The 22,803-nt window shown below is 40.3% G+C and overlaps 1 long non-coding RNA gene across 2 annotated transcripts; it reads right to left on the bottom strand.

Annotated features, from left to right (window-relative positions):
* Positions 1–11,610: 11,610 nt before the first annotated feature.
* Positions 11,611–21,025, bottom strand: LOC144365452 (uncharacterized). Of its 2 annotated transcripts, none has more exons than XR_013423906.1 (4): positions 20,400–21,025; positions 19,516–19,619; positions 18,800–18,987; positions 11,611–14,389 (listed from the first exon to the last, which is right to left on the bottom strand). It is a non-coding gene; the product is annotated as an uncharacterized LOC144365452 (long non-coding RNA). The 2 variants fall into 2 exon arrangements; XR_013423907.1 differs by having other exon boundaries at positions 19,516–19,605.
* Positions 21,026–22,803: the final 1,778 nt, after the last annotated feature.

Below are 22,803 nucleotides of genomic sequence, written 5' to 3'. Positions count from 1 at the left end.
CTGGATACAACTCCCTTGTCAGATACATGACTTGCAAATATTTTCTCCTCCATTGATTTTTAGCTTTTATTTAGTTTTCATTTCTAAAAATTCCATTTGGCTCCATTTCTAAGTCTGTCTGATCTTTTTTCCAGAGACTCTTGAATTTTTTTCTTAAGTCCTTCTTTCATGCATTAAATCCCTTAAATCCTTTCAAAAAATTAGTTCTATTTCAAGAATTACAGTATTTCCAGTTTCATTCTGCCTTGTGTATAATTTGCTGTTCCTCTTTCATAGTATTATTTCCTCATAGTATTATTTTATAATTTGAGATTATCTGCCTGCCTTTGCTGGTCATAATCTTTGGAAATCCCTACAGAGACCACGTTAAGGAGATGCTCTGCAAGAGAGGTTTTGCATTTGCTTTTATGCAGAATTCTAGAAGTCTCAGGAGCCAGCACCACATTTTATGTGATCATCCCAACTTAATGTTTCCTACATTCTGCCCGTGGCATGCATCTGAACACCAAAGAGCTTCATGACTATAAATAGTCAAAGAATATTTTTACACCCTTCCCCAAAGCTGATGGGTGGGTTTTTTTTGGTGGTTGTTGTTCATTTGTTTGTTTTGAATTCTGCACTGCTTTAGTCCGGCTTCATGTTGTGGTTTCAGTTCCAATTTCCTGTCTTTAGGGCCTAAGACTTTATCTCCCATTCCCATGCAGCGATTAGTACTCGGATCCCTTCCCTGCCGTTTTTTCCAGCTCTCATTTCAGTCTCCCCCTTTTTTTATTTCTCTCATTATTCCTTGCTGTTTGGGGACTTTTCTTATTTTACCATGAGCTTGTCTTTTCATGTAAAAACTATATCTCATTAAAGAGAGTACATTTATAAATTTTAATTATATTTTATCCAGTATTCCTTGTGCTTAGCAGCGGAAGAGTTTTCAAAATATCTATGTGAGTATTTTGCCCAGTAATTATTCATAACAAAGCCTACATGTGCTGACGCCTGTAGTTAGACAATACCAGGATATATGATGGATATACAGAACCCTGAATAACCTTGGAAAGAAATATGCTTTGAAAACATGATGGCATGACTCCTAGCTCTTAGCCCAAGTCACTTTTTACCCCTTAAATTTCTGAAAGCACTCATACTTTCTTATTGTTTATAATAGTTAAGATATATTTACTTATCTGGAATGTGAGTTCCATGAGGTTGATCATCAACCAGGAGAGAGGGAGAGAGAATGTGCTTAACCATCTAAAGAGTCACCCAAGATATTGGTGGGGATGTGCTTACATTGAGTGCAGTATAGGTGGCCAGAGGTGCCTGAATGGATGTGATTTTAACTAAGAAAATGAAAATTTAGTAAAATGTATTGTATCTTATTTGAAGAGAGAGAGAGATAAAAACACCTTAAAAGAGAGAGAAAGGCTATCTACATATCTGCATAGAATCTAGAAAAAAACTATCTGAGGACAATAATTTGGCAGCGTTTCTTTCAGCTCTGGCCAAGATTAGGAGATCCGGTCTCAGGCAAACAGAAGGAAGATCATTCCCTGAACTTGCCTTCAGCCTGAAAGGAAGCGCCCTTGAGAGCATCCCTTTGATCTGGTTTCACACTGGGCTGCAGGCAACCTCTGATTTAAAATATGGTCATCAGGGTTCTCAGCCGGGCAGGCGTGCCCCTCCTTGTCATTAGTGAGCTGAAATTCTGGTTTGTATATAAGTTTTCTGCAAACTTTATAAGCAGATCAGCCCCGATCAACTGTTTGATCAGAATCAAGCTCAGTGTTCGTCAAAATGATCAGACTGTGAAGCTCAGTCAAGGGCAACAAACCAGCCTCCAAGACCTGTACATTTTCAAAGCTCTTTGCTGAGCTGGCAGTACTAAATGATCCAGGAGGCTTTTGAAAATACCAAATCCTGGTCCCCACTCCAGACTTTACTGAATCAGAGTGGGGATGAGATGGCAAGAAGGATTAGGGAGTCTGTGCTTTTTACAAGCTGGTTTGATGATCCTTAGGCAGCAGACTTGGGAAACACTGTCCAACATCATTTTGTTTTTCATCCCTTTTTAACTAGAATATGTAACTTTTTTTCCCCCTCCGTCCCAAAATAATGACTCTGGTTGCAGAAGATTTAATTGAGTTTAATGCAGTCTCCACTACTGTCAGCTTAATCATCCCATGGGTAATTGCATTTTGAAATAAGAGCTTGTTAGTGCAAATAAATCTCTTCAATATTAGGGTTTTCTCATCCTTTGGAGCAAGGAAGGTCAGATTCAGTTCTGGGGTCCTTTTACCCACCCTTCTGTGCACTTCATCCACATCTCTTTCCTATCCATCCAGGCTACAAAAATGCATGTTCCTAAAATGCAGCTGGAGCTATCTGATGCTAGTTGCTTCTGTGCCTGATTTTAGCTGGCCTAGAAGACTTACAGGGAGACTCGGTTTCATCTAGGATCCCTCAATCTCTTCCAACCACTCTCCTTGCAGGGAGCAGCTACTTCCTTCCTTTGAAAATGGAAAAGGAACCAGCTTTAGTTTGAGGATCTTAAAGTGCTATGATTCAGGGTTCCTATTATCTTGGTGGGGATAGAGGGGATTTGACATCTTGCCTTCTACTTATTATTATTCTAATAAGAAAGAGAACAGGAGTTAGCAGAGGATGGAAGGATTGAAAAAGCAATTAAATATGACTTTCACTCAAGAATCTGAGTTGAGATGTTCTTTTCAGAGTGGCTGTTTTTCTCTAAATTAATCTGCTTACTGGAATTCTTATACTGATAGGCTTTTATTCTATTTTGAAATAAGCCAAGTAGAAAGGCTTCAAGAGAAGCACTGGTTATTGACAATCCACAGGACCCAAGCCTGTGCCATGAGTCTTTCCCTCCAGGATCAGTGCTAGTATTAGAAAGTTTAATTCTCATCTAACTAATTGTCGTTTAAATTTAACATATGCATATGAGGTTGGCAGGACTGTGATGTGTCAATTAAATTAAATAAATTTCATTCATTTAATTCTTCAGCATTTTTTCAACAAATATCTGTTGATTGTTCAGTTTGTACAAAGCAGTTTTGAAGATGACAACTGCAGATTTTGCTTGGCTACCTTGAGGGTATACCTATTCAATGTCCATTAAGGTGAAATCTAAGAACCTACTTGGGAGCTCACATCACCTAGAGTCACGTGGACTTGATTTCCAAGTCAATATATCTTGGTATCTTGTAGAATTTAACCTTCTGCCTTGTAATGGATCAGGAGAGGATTGCCTCTGATAAAGTTGAAGAGGACACAGTGCAATGAATTGTGAAAGCATTCTGTACAGAAAGCCTGGCATGCCACTGAAAGAGGGTCAAATGTATCTTAGAACAGTGTTCACCTATCACATGATTTTGAATATATATATATAATTTCCTCCTGCGTGAAGTTGACAACAGATTTCCTAATGTAAAGGTAAAATTTCCAAGCTGATTCTAAGCTGCAGAGCCTGAGTTAAAGTATAAAAGATCAGGCATCCTAAAGTTTCCAAAGTGCAGGGATTGGGTTAAAAAGTAAAAGACTGGGTATTGTTAGAGTCCCTCTGCTACCCCCAAAACCTGTAATCCCTGTAGCTGTTAGGACAATACTGGAACTGCCCAGTAAATATTTCCACTGACTTTCTGGTTGTTTAATAGCTAAGGGTTCCGAGTTGCTTGGCACGTAGGCATTGCAGGACCTAAACCAATCAGTTTGAATGTGTACCCCACCTAGGAGCACCAATCACTCCTGCCCTGATTGTTCCCGCCAATGTATGCACTAATCCTGACTTAGGGTTGTTGTTCAATTTTCCCGCGCCTCATGATGATTTGTTCTGTTGTATGCAAAGCCCCCCACCCTCTCCAAAAAGTGTACTTAAGCTCCGCTTGAACTCTGCTCTGGGCTCTGGGCTGCTCTCCCTTCTTGAGTGAGCACAGAGTCCCAGCGCGCTGGAATGGATCCCCAATAAATATCCCCTTTTGCCAATTGCATGGAGTCAGTCTCTTGGGTGGTCTCTCCCTCCGACGTTTCGCCAGACCTTTTACACTAATGTTTTCTTTTAAACTGGTACCTTTCAAGGTGGATCCAATATCTTTCCATTAATGTATTCTTATTGATAAGAATTATTTTCCTTTTTCAGAGAAAATAGAAGAGCTTGAACTGCCCATTAAACAGAGAATATAGTGGAGTTAAATGAAGAGTTAAAGCTAGTTTTTATCCGTTCTTTTAACACTAAAACTGTCATAAACAAAAATACAATAATCCAACACTTGGCATTGCATTTAGCTGAATAAAAAATATCTATCTATTTGTAAATTACCTCTGTCTGGCAGACATATGAAACAAGAATATCTACTAAGATTTTGTTAAATGCAAATGACTGCATAGCAATATATGTAAGATTGATACTCAAAATTATAACAGCCAACTGGAACACCCGTCAGTCTAATCACTCACGTACTGGTAGGTGTGGTCTAGGTGTAACCTTGAATATATAAACACCAAGGGCTGAGAGCTGCTGAGAAAAACAGGCTTTGAATTGGGTGGTGCATAATGAGAGTATATTTTGGAGAAGTGCTGAACAAAAGTTGTTTCAAACAAGAAGCAAGTGCAGATGAAGATGAAGGGATGGAGAGCCAGAGTGTTAAACTAAGGCATTACTGAAATAGAAGGGAATTGGTGAAAATTGTACCCGAATCTCCTCTCAAGGGAAGAACTACAAATGCTTGGAAGAACTATTTCGATAAGCTTCTTAGACTGGTGGGAAGACTTAGGTTAAGTACCTATAAGCACCATCATGTTTAGATATTAATATTTTGTCTTTGAACTTCCTGGTTTGCTTCAGGCTTTAGTTTTACTGGCTGGGATGCTGCCTCTAGTGGTCCTCTTCTGCTTTTCCCATCACACACCTTCAACACTAGGACTCAGCCTAAATGTATGTTGAACAAATGTGTAAAGATGGTTGGATTGAGGCCAGGCACAGCGGAACACACCTGTAATTCCAGTGCCTCAGGAGGCTGAGACAAGAGGATCACAAGTTCAAAGCCAGCCTCAGCGAAAGCAAGGCACTGAGCAACTCAGTGAGACCCTGTCTCTAAATCAAATACAAAAACAGGGCTGGGGATGTGGCTCAGTGGTCGAGTGCCCCTGAGTTCAATTCCCAATAGGCCTCCACACACTCACCAAAAAAAAAGAATGTTGGTTTGAATATGAGAATCCATCTGGAGTTCCATTTGTCTCTGTCTAGCCAAAGAGAGAAGCTCAGACCATTGTAAGGGAGTAGGAGGGCTGTGTGTGGTAGAGAGAACTATTCACAATGGAGAAAGAGATAAAGTGGGCTGCATAACTTTTAGAGAAGCACAGTATTTGTGGTCAAAATACCTAAGCTCCAGTTCCCACTCTGCCATTAACTCCCCATACAATCTTGAGTAAGTCAAGAATATGGATGATTTTTTTTATTCATTTTATCATTACTGGAGGTTAGCACAGTGCCTCAGGGCCCAGAAACACTGAATTAATATTTATTGAATGTGAATAAATGAATGACTGCCCTGAATTTCAGTTTCTTCGTCTGCAAGATAAAAGCAAATAGAACAAACTCTACTTACTATAGAGTTTTTGTTTTATTTTTGGTTTTGTTTTTAGATGAAATGAGAGAATATGTATGTAAATGCTTATGGAAACCGCAAGGAAGCCTCAACATTCCAAGTTTAATAGATGGTCTAGGTATTATGGCAGGTCTGGAGGCATAGAGTCTGCCCAGGGTAAGGGGGAGGGGGTAAGTATCTAAATGAATATGGGGTCTAGAATTCTGCAGCCCCTGCTTAAGAATCAGAGCTAAGAGGTCCTGTGTCCTGCATTCCCAAGCTGTGGAGCACTGAGTCAGAAACTTTGACCAAGGTGGAAAACAAGGGTGCCTCAAAATACTTACATACCAGGGGGACAACCTTTTTTTTAAAGATTATGTTCTTTGTTTAGATTTTTGTGCCAAAATGTTTTCTTAAAAATAAGATTATGTCAACTGTAGCTATTTATTGTGAATCTCCTTACCTAGATGATAATTAGATGGCAATTCTATATAACTCTACATATATATATATTTGATTTTATTTATCCACAAACCCTCAAATTCAGGGACTACTCTCTTGGAGAGCTCCAGATGCATACACAGGAATTTAGAGGCCCTGCTTTAGTGCCATTATCTGGTCCTTGAACCCACTAGTTTGGTAGTTATAGAAAGAGTTCAAAATTTTTATAATCAAAGATAAGCTGTGGAAGGGCTTTTTGGACTGTTCTTATGAAATAGAAATACAAAATTTTTGTTTTTTGAGTTTTTGCTGGGGTTTTGACATCTCTTACTAACAAAGCAGATGGATATGAAGTCTACCCTTAAACAAAATAAAAGCACCAGCTGAAATATGAATAGATAACATTGTTTATGACAGTTTCACAGCTGGTTTAATCAACTGGGCAAAATGAGATGCCTGTTTTAACTCAGCTGCTTTGTCATTTTCCATTCTCTCTGCCTTTTCCAAGATAACTTTGAAAGCACTGTTTTTGACCAGATTGGGTAGGATTTGGTGAGATCGGTATCAACTTGTATTTCTACTTGGATACGTGAGTCAGTTCACAAATCAAGACGGAAATATTAAAGAAGCCATTAAGAACTTGCAGATTGACAAATATTTTATTTTATTTTTTGAGGCTATTTTAAATGGGGTAGTTTTCCTCATTTCTCTTTCATAGGATTTGTCACTGATATACAGAAATGCCTTTGATTTATGGGTGTTGATTTTATATCCTGCTACTTTGCTAAATTCATTTATTAGTTCTAGAAGTTTTCTGGTGGAATTTTTTGGGCCTTCATATTGTCAGCAAATAGTGCTAATTTGAGTTCTTTTTTCCCTATCCGTATCCCTTTAATTTTTTTCATCTGTCTAATTGCTCTGGCTAGTATTTCAAGAACTATGTTAAATAAAAGTGGTGAAAGAGGGAATCTTTGTTCCAGTTTTTAGAGGGAATGATTTCAATTTTTCTCCATTTAGAATGATGTTGGCCTGGGGCTTAGCATAGATAGCTTTTACAATATTGAGATATGCTCCTGTCATTCCTAGTTTTTCTAGTGTATTGAACATGAATGGGGTGTTATATTTTGTCAAATGCTTTTTCTGCATTTATTGAGATGATCATATGATTCTTATTTTAAGTCTATTGATGTGATGAATTACATTTAATCAACTTAAAGAGGTGAAAGACCTCTACAATGAAAACTACAGAATGCTAAAAAAGAAATTAAAGAAGACCTTAGAAGATGGAAAGATCTTTCTTGTTCTTCGATAGGCAGAATTAATATTGTCAAAATGACCATACTACCAAAAGCACTATACAGATTTAATACAATTCCAATCAAAATATTAATGGCATTCCTGATAGAAATAGAAAAAGCAGCCATGAAATACATCTGGAAAAATAAGAGACCTTGAATAGCTAAAGCAATCCTTAGCAAGAAGAATGAAGCAGGTAACATCACTATACTAGACCTTAAACTATTCTACAGAGCAATAGGAACAAAAACAGCATGGTATCCCCAACAAAATAAACTGGTAGACCAATGGTACAGAATAGAGGACACAGAGACAAACTCACATAAACAGAGTTATCTTGGATTAGACAAAGGCATCAAAAACATATACTGGAGAAAGGATAGCCTCTTCGAGAATTGGTGCTGTGAAAACTGGAAATCCATATGCAACAAAATGAAATTAAGCCCCTATCTCTCACCATGCACAAAACTCAACTCAAAGTGGATCAAGGACCTAGGAATTAAGCCAGAGACACTGCACACTAATAGAAGGAAAAGTAGGCCCAAATCTCTATTATGTCAAAATAGGCCCCAATTTCCTTATTAAGACTCCTATAGCACAAGAATTAAAATCAAGAATCAACAAATTGGATGGATTCAAAGTAAAAAGCTTCTTTTCCGCAAAAGAAACAATCAGTGAGGTGAATAGAGAGCCTGCATTTTGGGAGCAAATTTTTACCACTCCACACATCAGATAGAGCACCAATCTCTAGGATATATAGAGAACTAAAAAATCTTAACACTAAAAAAACCAAATAACTCAATAAATGGGCCAAGGAACTGAACAGACATTTCTCCAAAGATGATATACAATCAATCAACAAATATATGAAAAAAAATGTTCAACATCTCTAACAAGCATAGAAATGCAAACAAAAACTACTCTAAGATTTCGTCTCACTCCAGTCAGAATGGTAGGTATTAAGAATACAAACAATAATAAGTGAAGACGAGGATGTGGGGAAAAAGGCACACTCATACATTGCTGGTGGGGCTGCAAACTGGTGCAGCTAATATGGAAAGCAATATGGAGATTCCTTGGAAAACTGGGGATGGAACCATCATTTGACCCAGCTATTCTACTCCATGGAACCCAAAGGGCTAAAAAGCAACACATGACAAGGGACCCAGCCAGATCAATGTTTATAGCAGCACAGTTCACAATGGTTAAACTGTGGAACCAACATAGATGCCCTTCAGTAGATGAATGGATAAAGAAAATGTGGTATACATATACAATGGAATACTACTCAGCATTAAAAGAGAATAAAATCATGGCATTTGCAGGTAACAGATGGAGTTGGAGAATATAATGCTAAGTGAAGTAAACCAATCCCCCAAAACCACATGCAGAATGTCTTTTCTGATATAAGGATGATATAAGGATTCTATAAGGATTCATAATGGGGATGTGGTGGTAGCATGGGAGGAATGTAGAAACTTTAGGTAGGGAAAAGGGGAAGGAGGGGAAGGGAATGGAAAGGAGGGGGCATGGAGGTAGGAAAGACGGTGGAATGAGATAGACATCATTACCCTAAGTACAAGCATGAAGACACAAATGGTGTGACTCTACTCTGTGTACAACCAGAGACATGAAAAACTGTGCTCTGTATGTGTAATATGAATTGAATTGCATTCTGATGTCATATATAACAAATTAGAATTTTTTAAAAAGATTTGAAAAAAAAAGAATTTGCATTTTTTTATTGGTTGTTCAAAACATTACAAAGCTCATGACATATCATCTTCCATACATTTGATTCAAGTGGGTTATGAACTCCCATTTTTTACCCCAAATACAAGTTGCAGAATCACATTGCTTACACATCCACATTTTTACATAATACCATATTAATGACTGTTGTATTTTGCTACCTGGACTGGGGGAGGAGCTTGGCAGCATGCTGGAGAGGCCCCACTTCATCCCCCTCCAACACCAAAAACCAACCAACCAAAAAAATCCAAATTAAACTATTTTTAATCATTCTTAACAGTTTTCAATTAAATTTACTGTGGTGGTAAAAGTTTTAGCAGTATTTGTGTGCATTGTCTTCAAATCCTATTTTTAGACCTTTCTCTTATTTCCAGCTCCCGTGTCTCTCAATTCTCCCATTTGGTAGTTTGTTTCTTCATATGGTTTGCCATTTTTGATTATGAGATCATCTTTAATAAAGCTTTTATTCCCAAGGAGGCCCTAGGAACCTGGTGTTTGTGAATAGTCTCTTCAGGGCAGTCTGACATTTGCATCTATGGAAACCCCAGGGTTTTTAGTGTTCCTGTGCTAATTTTTATTGAATTTCTACTTGGGGTTCTGGTACCACACAGATAGTATAAATTTGGCCTCGAATGTGCACATACATAGAGCTTGATTTTCAGTTTTTCTTCACTGACATACTCAAAACTGCAGATAGTCGAGCTTCAGCCTACTGCTTTCCTGGGTTGCCCTGTCGATTTTCATTTGGTATGTCCCCATTTCTCTTAGTTTTTTGAATGACCCTTGGTCACTATTGAGTATGTTTCAGCACTTTTGTGAACACTATTTTAGAAGGACCTCTCTATTCTATTCTTTGGGAAAATATCAGTAGGTTCCACCCATTTCTTATCCCTTTCTGACTCACTTCAGACATTATAAGCATAACAAAAGGATTTACTGAGAATAACTGAGCCCATGTTTTGGAATTAATATATGCAGCTAGCAATTTACTTATTTACACATGGTATATAGTGCGATTGCAGTAACAATATGCAATCATTTTGCACCAGGATTTAGGGGAAACCCTTGGTCCAGAGAGACTGAAATTGAGTATCATGGTATTTGAACTCAGACCCTCTCATTATTTTTGGTCCTGTGCTGTCTGTCCCTATGTCCTTGTTTCATCCTGCTCTACCTAGACACACTGTAGACTGGTAGTTTTGGTGTTAGAACATATGTATATGATTTGCAGAGAGTTTTCAGCTTGTCTTGCCGCAATGGTTCAGAGTTTAAGTACTGGAGTATGCTAAATGACTTGTCCTTTTGAATCTCACCATTCTTCTCATCAGTCCTTGCCTTTACATGTGGAATTCCTCTGCCCTGAATCCCAGCCTAACCGTTCTGTCTGGCAAACTCCTACATGCCCCTGAAGACTCAGTACAAATGCAGCCGTGATGCCCACCCCCCTGCTCCCTACAGATCCATTCTTCCTTGTGCTCCCACAGTTCCTTCTGCAGAGACACGACTCGGTCACAACTATTTGCACCTGCTTATTTCTCCTATTAAATATGAGCTCCCTTGAAGAAAGGAGTGTGTTTCTTATTCCTATGGCTTCAGCAAGTGAGAGTGCTTGGCACATGGAAGGGAATCAAGAAACAATTGGGAAGTGAATGAGTAGAAGTTAAGGGCTTTTATTTCATCAGCTGTATTTCTATGTTTGCAGTTATTTCCATCCTTCTTTGCTATTATGCAAATGTGGGTAAGGTAGGAAGTACTAGGGATGTGTCTCTTCTACATGTGAATCCTAATGAGTTTCACAAACCATCTTTGAGTGCCTTCTATAAAACTACCTTCTGAAACTGATGGAGACAATTTTATAGAATCTGTCAATTTGGATGAAGGTCTCCATTTGGCTTTTTAATGGCTTGAGGCTCATGACTCAGGACTTGTGGGTCAACTCATAAGAATCCCTGCAATCTCCAGCTAAAGGAAGGAGCAGCTAAAATCCATGACATACCTTTGTACCAGCCTCTGGGTTACACACATCATTCCCGGAAACATTGGACCCTGGCAGCGCTTCCAACATGTAAATGCCTCATCATGTTGAAAATGTGCAAAGACCAACCCACTACATAGCCCCTTAGCTTTCCAATGAAAAGTTGCCAAACAGCAGAATGTGGCTTGAAACCTGTCACCCAGAAGCTGGAGGTGTGTAGACTCACAGAAACAGAAAGAGATGGAAGAAAGGCTTGATTTTATTTTTTGCTATATAAATTCATCAAATTGGGCTCAAAAGCAAAATGCTGGTTCATTCCTGGTAACCCAGGGTTTTCTGATTCCTCACTGCCTCACCTCATCCTACTTCTTTTTTAAGATCTTTTTTTTGAAATGCCCTTAATCCTGACCAGATGAGGGAATAGATGCTGACTTGGCAGCATGCTTCCTTCCTGTGAGAGAATGAATCAGCACCCTGTGTTTTCTTTACTTTGATCTGTGTTTTGGGTGATTTGATAATGAATTCACAATTTGGCTATTCATCCCTCCCCTGCTCTTTTTGTGATAATACTGAACAGTGTATATAGACTGTGAATTATGATGTTAGTGATGGTTTTTTTCTTACTTTATTTTTTTCTCTCTTTTTTTCCAATTTACTCTTATATTCTCAGTTAGTAGCAGAATTATAAATTTGCAATGTTTTGGGGCTGGGGATGTGGCTCAAGCGGTATTGCGCTCGCCTGGCGTGCGTGCGGCCCGGGTTCGATCCTCAGCACCACATACAAACGAAGATGTTGTGTCCGCCGAGAACTAAGAAAAAATAAATAAATATTAAAATTCTTTTTCTCTCTCTGTCCCCCTCTCTCTCTCACTCTCTCTTTAAAAATAAATAAATAAATAAATTTGCAATGTTTGAAGGGACTTGTACAACTTTTCTCTCCAACTGCCCTCTCACTTCTATTGGACTGCTTCCTGGACAGGTGACTTACAATCCAGAAAGGCCACAGAATATGTGTGATTTTGCTATTTTTGGAGGCAGAGGATCCAGATTTGAGACTTGATGCTGTGATTTACTGTTGTATGTTCTTTTTGAACCTGGGTAATTTAACTTGTGAAATGAGGCTGATAAAGTATTAAATTCAGGCTGAAGGTAAGCTAGTGTGTTAGTCTTATTTTTATTGCCATAACAAATTATCTGAAGCTGGGTACTTTATAAAGAAAAAAAGGTGTATTTTGCTGAAAGTCCAAGATCAGATGGCCACATCAGCTCAGCTGTTAGTGAGGACCCTATAGCAGATGACATCATGGTAAAAACATGTGTGACAGGGAGAGTTCAGATGGTGAGACAGGAAGCCCGAGAGAGTGCAGAGGAAACAGCCTTACTCTTTCATAGCTCTCTCAAGAACTAACCAGAGCCCCCTAAGAGCTACCTTAATCCCTTACAAAGGCAGCACCCCCAATGACCTAGCCACCTCCCACTAGGCCAAACCTCTTAAAGGTCCCACCACTTCTAAACATCACCACATTGAGGAACAGCTTTGCAACACATAAACTTCAGGGGGATACATTCATGCAATTTTCAAATCATAGCAGATATGATAGCACTGCCAGGTAAAGATGCAACCTGGATGCTACCAAGGCCTCTCAGCTAAGAAGGAAGGTCCCAGAAGAGCAGCTTCAGATGTGCCTGAGAAGCACAGAATGACCCAAACTGAGGTGCCCCATCAGGCTGTGGGGCCAGGGAGCAGGGAGAGCCCTTCCTCAGTGCCTACAAAATCATCAAGAGACAACCATGCACAGGTGTTCAGATAATGGCTCACATTTTGGACCCGCCATTCATTATCTGTGTGATGGTATGCAAATCAGGTGATATTTTTGAGAATTCTTTGTCCGTGAATTGAAACAATAAAATCCCTTCCGGGTTTGCTGGGAGGTTTAAAGTCTTTCAGTCAATGCACGTCAAACACTTTTTGGTAAGAGGCCTAGTATGTAGCAAAGGCTTAAAATGGTAGCTTCAAGGAAGCAAGTAACTGAAGGCCAGCGTCAGAAAGGGAGATCTGTCCATGTCTGGTAGGATCCCTTCAATAAGTGTGATGGTTAATTTGAATTGTCATCTTGATTGGATTAAGAGGCGTGTGTCAATGAAGGTGTGTCTAGGCATGAGGGATAGTGAAGTGGAGACTCTCCCGAAGCATGAGCAGCACCATCAAATAGGTTGGTGACTTGGATGATTGGCATGTGGGATAGCAAACTGACGTGGAGACCTTCCCTAAGCATGGGCAGCACTGTACCATAGGTTGGAGGCTTAAATGGAATAAAAGTTGGAAGAACAAGGAAGCAACAGCAGATATTGGCTCAATTCTTCTTGAATGGGTCCGTGATTGCTGCTGCAATTGCTTGAGGACATCAGGCTCTCGCTCCTTCATTTTTCCAAAAAGGACTCTGCCAGTGATTCTCCAAGAAGTTTCCAGAAACCTTCCATCTGGGACTCGGGTAGCATCATTGATTTCTCTTGTTCTGAGACTTCAGCATCTTGCACTGGGCAGCTACTGGTTCCTCCAGCCTTCCAGCTTGCAGATGGCCATTGTGGGATATCCAGCTTCTGGTTATGTAAGCCAATCTAATAAGTTCCCTTTTTATAATCACAAATTCTATGGTTCTGGTTTTCCCTAGAAAATCCTGACTAGTACAATAAGAGAACAGATGGAGAGAAGGGGTAGGTAGCCTTTCCATTTGAGGGAGGGTACCAATAAATTCCAGTCCAACTTGGATGATTCTCAGTGAGGGGGGGCGGGTCTGCTCTAAAGACGACCATACTTCTGGACAGAAGGAGGACTGTGTACCAGGCATCATCTGGGTATCCTGGGAGACCTGTGGTTCTCACCAAGCATAAGAAGGTACCCAAAGCTTTGCACTGGAGTGGATCACCCTGGGTTGGTCTATGGGGACTCTATTATGCATCGCCTGCTTCTCAGGGTGAATCTCACCTTTAAGCTTCTAGTAGGGCTGTGGTTGGATGCAATATCCAAGGGATGCCGTAGAGCCTGAGGGGAAAAGGAGATGGCTGATGCCGCTCCTGATTGCCCATGGATGGCTTGACCGAAAAACACCACCAGAGCTCCTGAGCATGGCTAATAAAGCCCTCCGGGTCCTGACCCCACCTCACCTCTTGGGCCACTCACCTCTTCCTACTTGAATATAGGCCTCTCTATTTTTGTTTTCCCAAGTCTTTGACCTGAAATGTTCCACCTTCCTTTCTTCATCTGGCCAACTTTGACATTCCTCAAAGCTCAGTTGAGGAGTCACCTCCTCCAGGATGAGTTCTCTGATTTCTGAGGATGAAAATAGCAAGCATGTGTTGAGCACTTAGCTGAGTACCAGAACAGACATAACAGGCATTCTGTGACCGTGTCTCCTAATACTTCAGTAATGCCCAAGAAATGAGGCTCTAAAAGGTCAAACAGCCTATTCAAGGTCGCCCTAGCAACTAGGATATGTGGGAGCCTGAATTCTGAACAAGATCTGCCTAGACCCAAAGCCAATCTCAAAGCGATGGTCTCTGATCACTACTGTATGCTGCCCTCCTGCCACGTGCTTTCTGTCTTCCTACAAACCCCTATGAGACATTCTGTGGTCATCAGTAGCTCCCACGTTGGTGTCCTTCAACAGACAGAGACTTTTCCAGGATGAGAGTTATCTGTACCAGCGTTCAGTTCATGCCTAACACAGAGCATTCAGTCAGTGAAGGCTAATGGGTCCACAAACTGAAATGATATATATGAAACTTGTTTTTAAATGATAATTTGGGAGACATGGGTCTGAAGAAGTTCTCCAACCAGTGGTGCTAGAAAAATATTATAAACAAAATAACCTGGTGGGGGAGAAAGTCTTTTCAACAAATAGTGTTAAAATAACTTATGGGAAAAAATAAAACCCACAAAACAACAAATCTTCACCTTTATCTCACTCCATGAACAAAAACTAGTTCAAGATGTCTCATAGTCAAGAACATAGAAGCTGCAAACCTAAAGCTTCTAGAAGAAAACCTAGGACTAGAAAACTTTTATGACTGATTTTAGGCAAAGAATATTTAGGGTTAAAAAACAGGGAGCAGGGCTGGGATTGTGGCTCAGTGGTAGAGTGCTCGGATAACACACGCAAAGCCCTGGGTTCGATCCTCAGCACCACATAGAAATAAATAAACAAAATGAAGGTATTGTGTCCAACTACTTCTAAAAAAATAAATATTTTAAAAAAAACAGAACAGAGGGAAGCAACTGGTGAAAAAGAGAAAGAAATCAATGTAATCAAAATTAAGTATTCACGTGGATCAAATGACATCATCAAGAAAGTGAAAAGAGAAACTCCACCTGAATTAAATATTCACTATGCATGTATTTGATGAAGGACTTTTATCTAGATAATACAAAGGACTTCTACAATTCAATAAGAAGAAGACCAACAACCCTATGGGGAAAAAGTGGCAAAGACTAGAGCTGATATTTCGCAAAAGGTATGTAAAAAGCCAACACACACGTGACGGATGTTCAACTCTATTGAATGATGGCAGCTTAAAAACCCAATGAAACGCAACTTCACACCCATGAGAATGGCTGAAATTAAAAAACAGCACTCATGTTTAGGAATGTGGAGTTACAGGAAGTTTCCTAAAGTATTGATACAGCCATTATGGAAAAAAATTTCTATCAATTTCTTATGTAGTTGAATATTTTCTTAGTTATGAAACCAAGAAATTCCTCTTCTAGATATTTATTCAAGAGAAATGATAGCAAAAATCTATAAAGCTACTTGTTTTAGCAGCCTTATTAATAACAGCCCCAAACTGAAAACAACCCAAGGTACACTTTGACAGAGGATATGTAAACCAACTGTGGTTTGTAGGTGATGGACTATGATTCAGCCACAGAAAAGAACAAATGCTTAATACAATCTGCAACAACATGGATGAACCTCAAAAGTATGTTGAGTAAAAGGAGCCAGGCACAAAAGAGTACAGGTCCCATGATTCTGTCTGTGTGAGAATCTGGAATTTGGCAAGACTAAACTGCAGACACAGAAATCAAAACACTGGCTGCTATTGATGGGGCTTGGGCTGGGGAGGAGTGAGGAACCTTTCTGGAGTAACGGAAACGTTCTGTATTTTGATTGGGTTGGTGATTACACAGGTTTGTTTTCAAAACTCATAGTACTGGGTTCTTCAAGTCTATTTTTAAAAGGTTAGTTCATTCAAGGAAGAAGAAATAGAATTGAAGTGGCACCCCCTTTCTCCACAGAAAAGTCTTAACTGGGCTTCTCCAGAAATCTTCACCATGGCTGATTTTAGGACTTTGAGCAAAAGAGTCTCTACAAAAGAGTTCAATGCAGATAAACTTCCTATTTTCATGTTGCCCTGTTTTACTTGGCCACTAGCCAGAAGAAATCAGCACTCCAGGTGCTGGACACCCCCTTACTAGTTTTTCACAAACATCTAGTATAGCAGTTTGTAGAAATGCACAAACAAGGCCTCTGGCCTTGAGATGGGCTTCACAGAGATGTCTACATTTTTAAGATAAGAGAAGTTACCAATTGGGTTCCATGGTAACAGATGGCAGGGGGAGGAAAGAGAGGGGAGAAGAAGCTCTCCCCTTCTCAGGTGTTGTCCTTGAAGGGTTAACTTTCCCAGAACAGTGAGAGAAAAAACTGCTTTTATGTGAACTTCTGCAGACTGTGAACTTCTGAGCCCCTCCCCTTACATGCTGGGTATAAAACTCTGAAACTACCTGAACTCGGGGTTCAGGGGATTAATTGATTATAGCAAAAGCGGTGCCCTCTGAACCTAGCTGCAGCCAAATAAAACTGTTTCCTGCTATCTTCAGTGCCTTGCCTCATCTGTCCCTACAGAATCACTATGTTTTGCTCAAAACACACTTGAAATACCATGTTCAGTTTTGAATACATTTTTAAAACTTCAGTCAACTCAGATGGGATTACCAGGATGAAGAAGGGTCTGGGGCCCAGGATGCATGAACAAGGAACCAGGGAGATGCAGGCTGGAGGGGAGACCGGGGCAGTGTTCTCCTATCCAGTCTTTAGGAGGGCCGTTGTGCAGTAGGTAATCTGGATTTTATTGAGTCTCCAGATGATAGAACCAGGACTTGGGGATGGAAATTACAAAGAGGAAGTTTTCTCTAGATACCAGAACATTAGAGACTGTAGAGCAAAGCAGATCCAGGCAGTCGGTCAGGAGGCACTGACAGAGCCTGGACAAGATGGGGTGAAGTCTGGGACCACACACGCTGTAAGGATGGAGTGGATTCTGAAGGGGAGACTGGACCTGGGAAACCGCAGGAAGTAGAATTGACAAGGACACAGCACAGTATGCATTTCTGTACACGAGCATCTTTGGCAGACAAAGGAGAAAAACAAATTAAGAATGACTGTCACATTTTGCCCAAGGCTCCTTTGAGGTTAGTATGCATCACTTGATCATATGAATCATGACCAGGCTTTAAAAATGTCACACCTTATAATTCGGTTGCGTCTGACTGAGCAATTGAAGTGATTACAAAGAAAATGTGGCTGAGTCACAGGCACAGGAACCAGAAGTCAAGCCACCCACCTGGCTAATCTTTCAAGGAAATAGATAAGCTGTTGCCACTCAGTCCCCCTCACATCAGCCTAGTTCAGGTTCCTGTACTTACTCCCATCTGACATTTTATTTCATATTTTGTCTTCTTTGCCCACCAGGATATGAGCTTCTTGAGAGCAAGCATGCCATGGTCTTGTTCACTGTCATGTCTCAGCTCCTAGAATACTGTCCAGCACAAAGAGTTGCTCAATAAATAACAGAGGCTTGAAGGGAGATGCCAAGTGATGCTAATTGCTGGGCTGAAGGTTTGGGTGATGAGATTTCTCAACCTCCACATAGCACTATAACAACCCTAATAAGTGAGGTCTTTGGTGAGAAGGGGTAGAGAAGGTGCTGGGGCTACAGGCCCATTTCTTCTTCACTTAGATTATATGTCTATATCTCATTCCCAGGCCATTTTTCCCCTTCCTTTTTTTTTGAGGTGAAATCACCTAATGTAAAATTAATTATCTTAAAGTATGCACTTTGGTGGCACTTAGGACATTCACAGTGTTGTGCATCTGCCACCTCTGTCCAGTTCCAAAACACATTATCACCTTGAGAAGAGATCTTCTACCTATTATGCAGTTGATAACTGTTCTCCACCTCTTTGTTAGCTCTTAGCAACCACCAATGTCCTTACTGTCTCAACAGATTGACCTCTTATGGATGTTTCATACAAATAGAATCACACTATTTATGATCTTTGGTGTCTGGCTTATTTCAGTAAATATGTTTTTCAGGTTCGTTCCTGTTGTAGCCTGTATCAGAATGCCATTCCTTTTTAAGGCTAAATAATATTCTATTTTATAGACATACCACATTTTGTTTCTCCATAGTTAATGGACATTTGGTTGTTTCTGCCTTTTGGCTAGTATGAATAGTGATGCGGTGAGCATTTGTATACAGGTATATGTTTGGCCTTTATTCAAATTCTTTTGGGTGTGTAGCTAGAGTTAGAATTGCTGACTATCCATTTTTTATGTTTTCTCCTTTTACCAATGTGCCTGTTCAAGCTCCAGTGACTCTGTCAATTGGCTTCCAGATAAAATCAACAATCCCCTTTAAAGTAAAGATCTGTGAAAAGAGTTAAGATTACCACCTGAACACATACCACTTTGCCAAGGCTGAAGAAGTTGGCTTCTGAAGGAGAAGTGAGAGGAAGTGAACTGGAGCACTTCCTGTGTTTCCTTTTTCTGCACAATAAAGATCTTGTTCTTGGTGAATCCAGCTGCAGGTGAGCACTGAGTGTTGGATGCCTGATCTCATACAGTTGGCTCTCTGTATCTGCGGGTTCTGCATCTGCAGATTCATCCAAACATGGATGGAAAATATTTGGAAACAAAAATCACACACATAAAGGAATACATACACACTTCTTTTTTACATACACACTTTTTAATTGTCATTATTCCCTAAACAACACAGTGTAGCAACTGTTCACCTAGCGTTTACATTGCATTATGTACTACAAGTAATCTAGAGATGGTTTAAAGTAAATGGGAGGATGTGCATAGGGTATATGTAAATGCCATGCCCTTTTATGTAAGGGATTGGAGCATCCAGGAATGGGGGCATTTGTGGAGCATCCTGGAACCAACACCCCATGAGTCCCAAGGGATGATGGTACACAGATTTAGGTACCTCCATGAAACTTTTTCTAAAGGGTAAGCACGCAGTGTCCCTGTGTCCTTCTTTTCATATTCCCCCGTGGGAAGTCCTTCAGCTGTGCAACTGGTTTGTTTATATTAGTTACCATGTAAGCATTATCTACAACAAATTCCTTAAACATAGAAAAACAGGGGAAAATAAAAAGGATTCAACACTCACCAAGCTTAAGGTCAACTCTGAGTTCAGCGTACCACCTGAACTGTTAGAGTGGAGGCTGCATCAACGGTTTGTATGCCCGGTGGACTGGATCTGGAAATGTTTTACTGTGGCAGTTTTAAGACATTAAGTCATGGCTGGCTTTGATTAGCATTCATTCTAAGAAATACATGATGTTTTAAACAACAAATGTTCCAGAGTTCTCGTTCAGCAAACTGTTCTATTTTGGGAAAGTTAAGCATTAAGTGCCTGAGTATATATGTTAGCAGGAAGAACCCATGGTCAAGATTGAGACCAAAACTACTCATTTAAAGGGATGTACACAGGAGCATCTAATGTGTTAAAAATACATCTGTGGATACTCAGGTCTCTTTCTCTCCCGCCTTGACCTTGTAATTCAACTTACGAGCATTTACCACTGGGCGAGTGCAGCAGTATCCAAGGGCCTCTGCAAGAGCAAGGTTTTTCCCCTCCTCTCCCAGCTGCTGCAAATGAGCACCCACAGCCCACCCTAGCTGCCTCTGACTCAAATTTTCCATCATGGAGGTCACTGGCAATGGAGCAATTAATCAGAGGTGGAATGGCTGAGATATTTATGTTCCTGTCCATAGATCTTGGTGGGAAGCTTATACGGACCTTGCTTTAATTTTCTTCCAGAATCCCAAGGTGAACAGGAACAACCCTTTGGGAGTCAGCTTGCTATTTTGATTTTTTAACTCTCTTCTTTATCAATCTTGCATAGTGTTTTAACCGGTGATGGCTTCCCCTAAGAAAGCTGAATTTACCTCTTGGAATTTCATGCATATTTTTATGATGCACATACAGGGAGAAAACCTTGTGCAAGGAAGCATGTAGAATTTAATAGTTAATAACATGCCTTCATTTACCTGGCAGCATTGTCCTCTCCCAAATCACGATTGTTGTTCTAACCCTTATTCCGCAGATGACAGGTCGAGAGTTAGGAGGAAATAGAGACTGGTGGTCGACAGCACAGACTCTGAAGTAAACAGGCCTGGGATCCATCCTGGCTCCACTCCATCCAGCTGCTTGCTCTCTCTTTGCTCAGTTCCTACAATTGCAAAATGAAACCAAAGGAAACTTAGTAACTAGGTCTTAAAGTTGCTGAAGGAATTAAGTGAGTTTATGCATGTGTTTAACTTAATCAAGGAACATTAAAAAGGAGTCCTTCCACTCTTCTCTTCAGTGACAGGTTTTGACTTCTTTGGCTTCTATCCTTGGAAGGGGCTCCACCTGCTAATGTCCACTAAAGTGAGGCTTCAATATTGAGCTCATCCAACAATCCACACCTTAGGCCATTTAATTGGAATATTTTCATACAACTCAGTTTTGCTGATATGTGATATGAATAGCCTCAATCTCACAGGGGGTGTCATAAGATAAAGTGGAGGTTCCAAGCACAGCGTCTGCCATTTGATCTGCACTGTAGCTTCCCAACGTCTGTTATTGCTAACAAGGTGCTTCGTGTCTGTTTCACCATCCCTTAAACTTTAAAATCTAGACCAATTTCCCCACTTTTCAATCTTTATCAGAGAAAGAAATTTAAAAAAATATATTGTTCCCTGCATTTCCCCCAATCTGTACTAATTTCGTGTGTGACCTTGGGTAAATCATTTGACCTTTCTGTGCCTCCATTTCTTCATCAGTTAAGAGGATTGAACTCAAGTCTCTTTTGAAATCACTCCATATAGGGAGATATACATGTGAATATTATCTCTCCAAAACAAATATTTATATTATTTTAAACCACTTTGTAATTAGCTCAGTTAAACCTTTTAAAAGGTTTTCCTATGAGATAATGCACATAGTTCTGCTGAGGGTTAACGGCAGAGACAGAATTAGAAAGTGCAGACCTTGGCCTTCTGTGTCTGCTTGGCTCAGATATCATCCTTGCTTAATCACACAAGCCTGATATTCTAGTAAAGAACCCACTCGGCCTGAGGGGCTGCTCGGAGGGTGGGGGATGTGCTCCACTTTTCTCACATCCGGAGGATGTTCTTGGCATTCTTTAATCCATATATCTCTGCATTACTTTATATCAGACATTTTTCAAAAATAGCTCAAAACTTATTGAAAATATTTTCAGTGGTTCTCAGTGATAGAGCTCTTACTTCACATGTATATGTGGAAGGTGAAAATTTGCTAAATTCTGACTTATGAGCCGTTTGACACTTGATGTCTTTAGAGCCTTTCAAATGCTTAAATTTGGAAGCTCCAGTGTATTTTCCCATGTGACCGAGAGCTGACTCTCCCTTCAATTCTTCACGCTGAGATTTCTAGAAGCCTGACGACTCTCTCTTCGTGATTTTTAACAAAGCTTGCCAAGCGTGATCAAAGGCTTGTAAGATTTGATGGAGCTTTAGGTAGAAATACAGACTTTGTGGTTAGGGAAATGAAGGTATTCTTCAGAATCCATATTATCCAAAGACGAATTCTTGGCCTAAATGGGCTGAGCCATTTTGAATAAATTCATAAAGGACCAGATGGCCTGGAAGGGACAGGTGTCCTCACATGCCCTGGAAGACCCCTTGAGTTCACACGAATGGTACAAGCTCCTCCTGTATGCAGGCTGTGACCAGGCCGCTCAGTCTGGAGGGCCCCGTGATGAGGACCTTGGAACCACTCCCCCAATGCCACAGCTCAGGGTCACAGTGGAATTCAGCAGTCCTTGACTTTCCTCCAGCAAATTAGAGTAAAAGTGACACCATCAGCATTTCCTTTCTTACTGGGGCTGAGCTCCCTCCACGAGGTGATCTCTCTTCTTTGACCTAAGCTTTTCCCACTGTATCCACCAGTGACCTGCCCCTGAGGAAGGCAAAGCAAGCAACGGACGGTCCAGTGTTGGGAACAAGGTCAGAGGGACCCCACTGGTTTAACTTGCAGGTGAAGATTGAGCTGGAGTGCCTATGGTCCTCTCCACAGAGCTTCTATGAAATGCTTCTTTTAAGTAATTAGGAGTATGTTTTTAGAAGCATGTCACAGTTAATTCCTTTTTACCAGAACCAGTCCCTCAAGATCAATATGTGGACGTCAATATGCTTCTTCCTGCTGCCCACTTTTGACAAAGTTCTTTGTTTACTGAATAGGAAATGACAATGATAATGATGATGATTTATTGAGCACAGGACTAAATGTACTACTGACACCACCATCATCATCATCATTCTAATGACCTACTTTATAGACAAGGATACCGAGGCTCATAGAGGTTCGGGGACTTGTCCAAGGTCACACAGCCAATGAGTGGTGGAGGCGGCACAGGAATCCAGCTAG

The sequence above is a fragment of the Ictidomys tridecemlineatus genome, chromosome 7, assembly GCF_052094955.1.
Source record: "Ictidomys tridecemlineatus isolate mIctTri1 chromosome 7, mIctTri1.hap1, whole genome shotgun sequence".
NCBI lineage: Eukaryota > Metazoa > Chordata > Mammalia > Rodentia > Sciuridae > Ictidomys > Ictidomys tridecemlineatus.
Note: the sequence above shows the minus strand (reverse complement) of the source record. Positions and strands in the feature narration are given on the sequence as shown.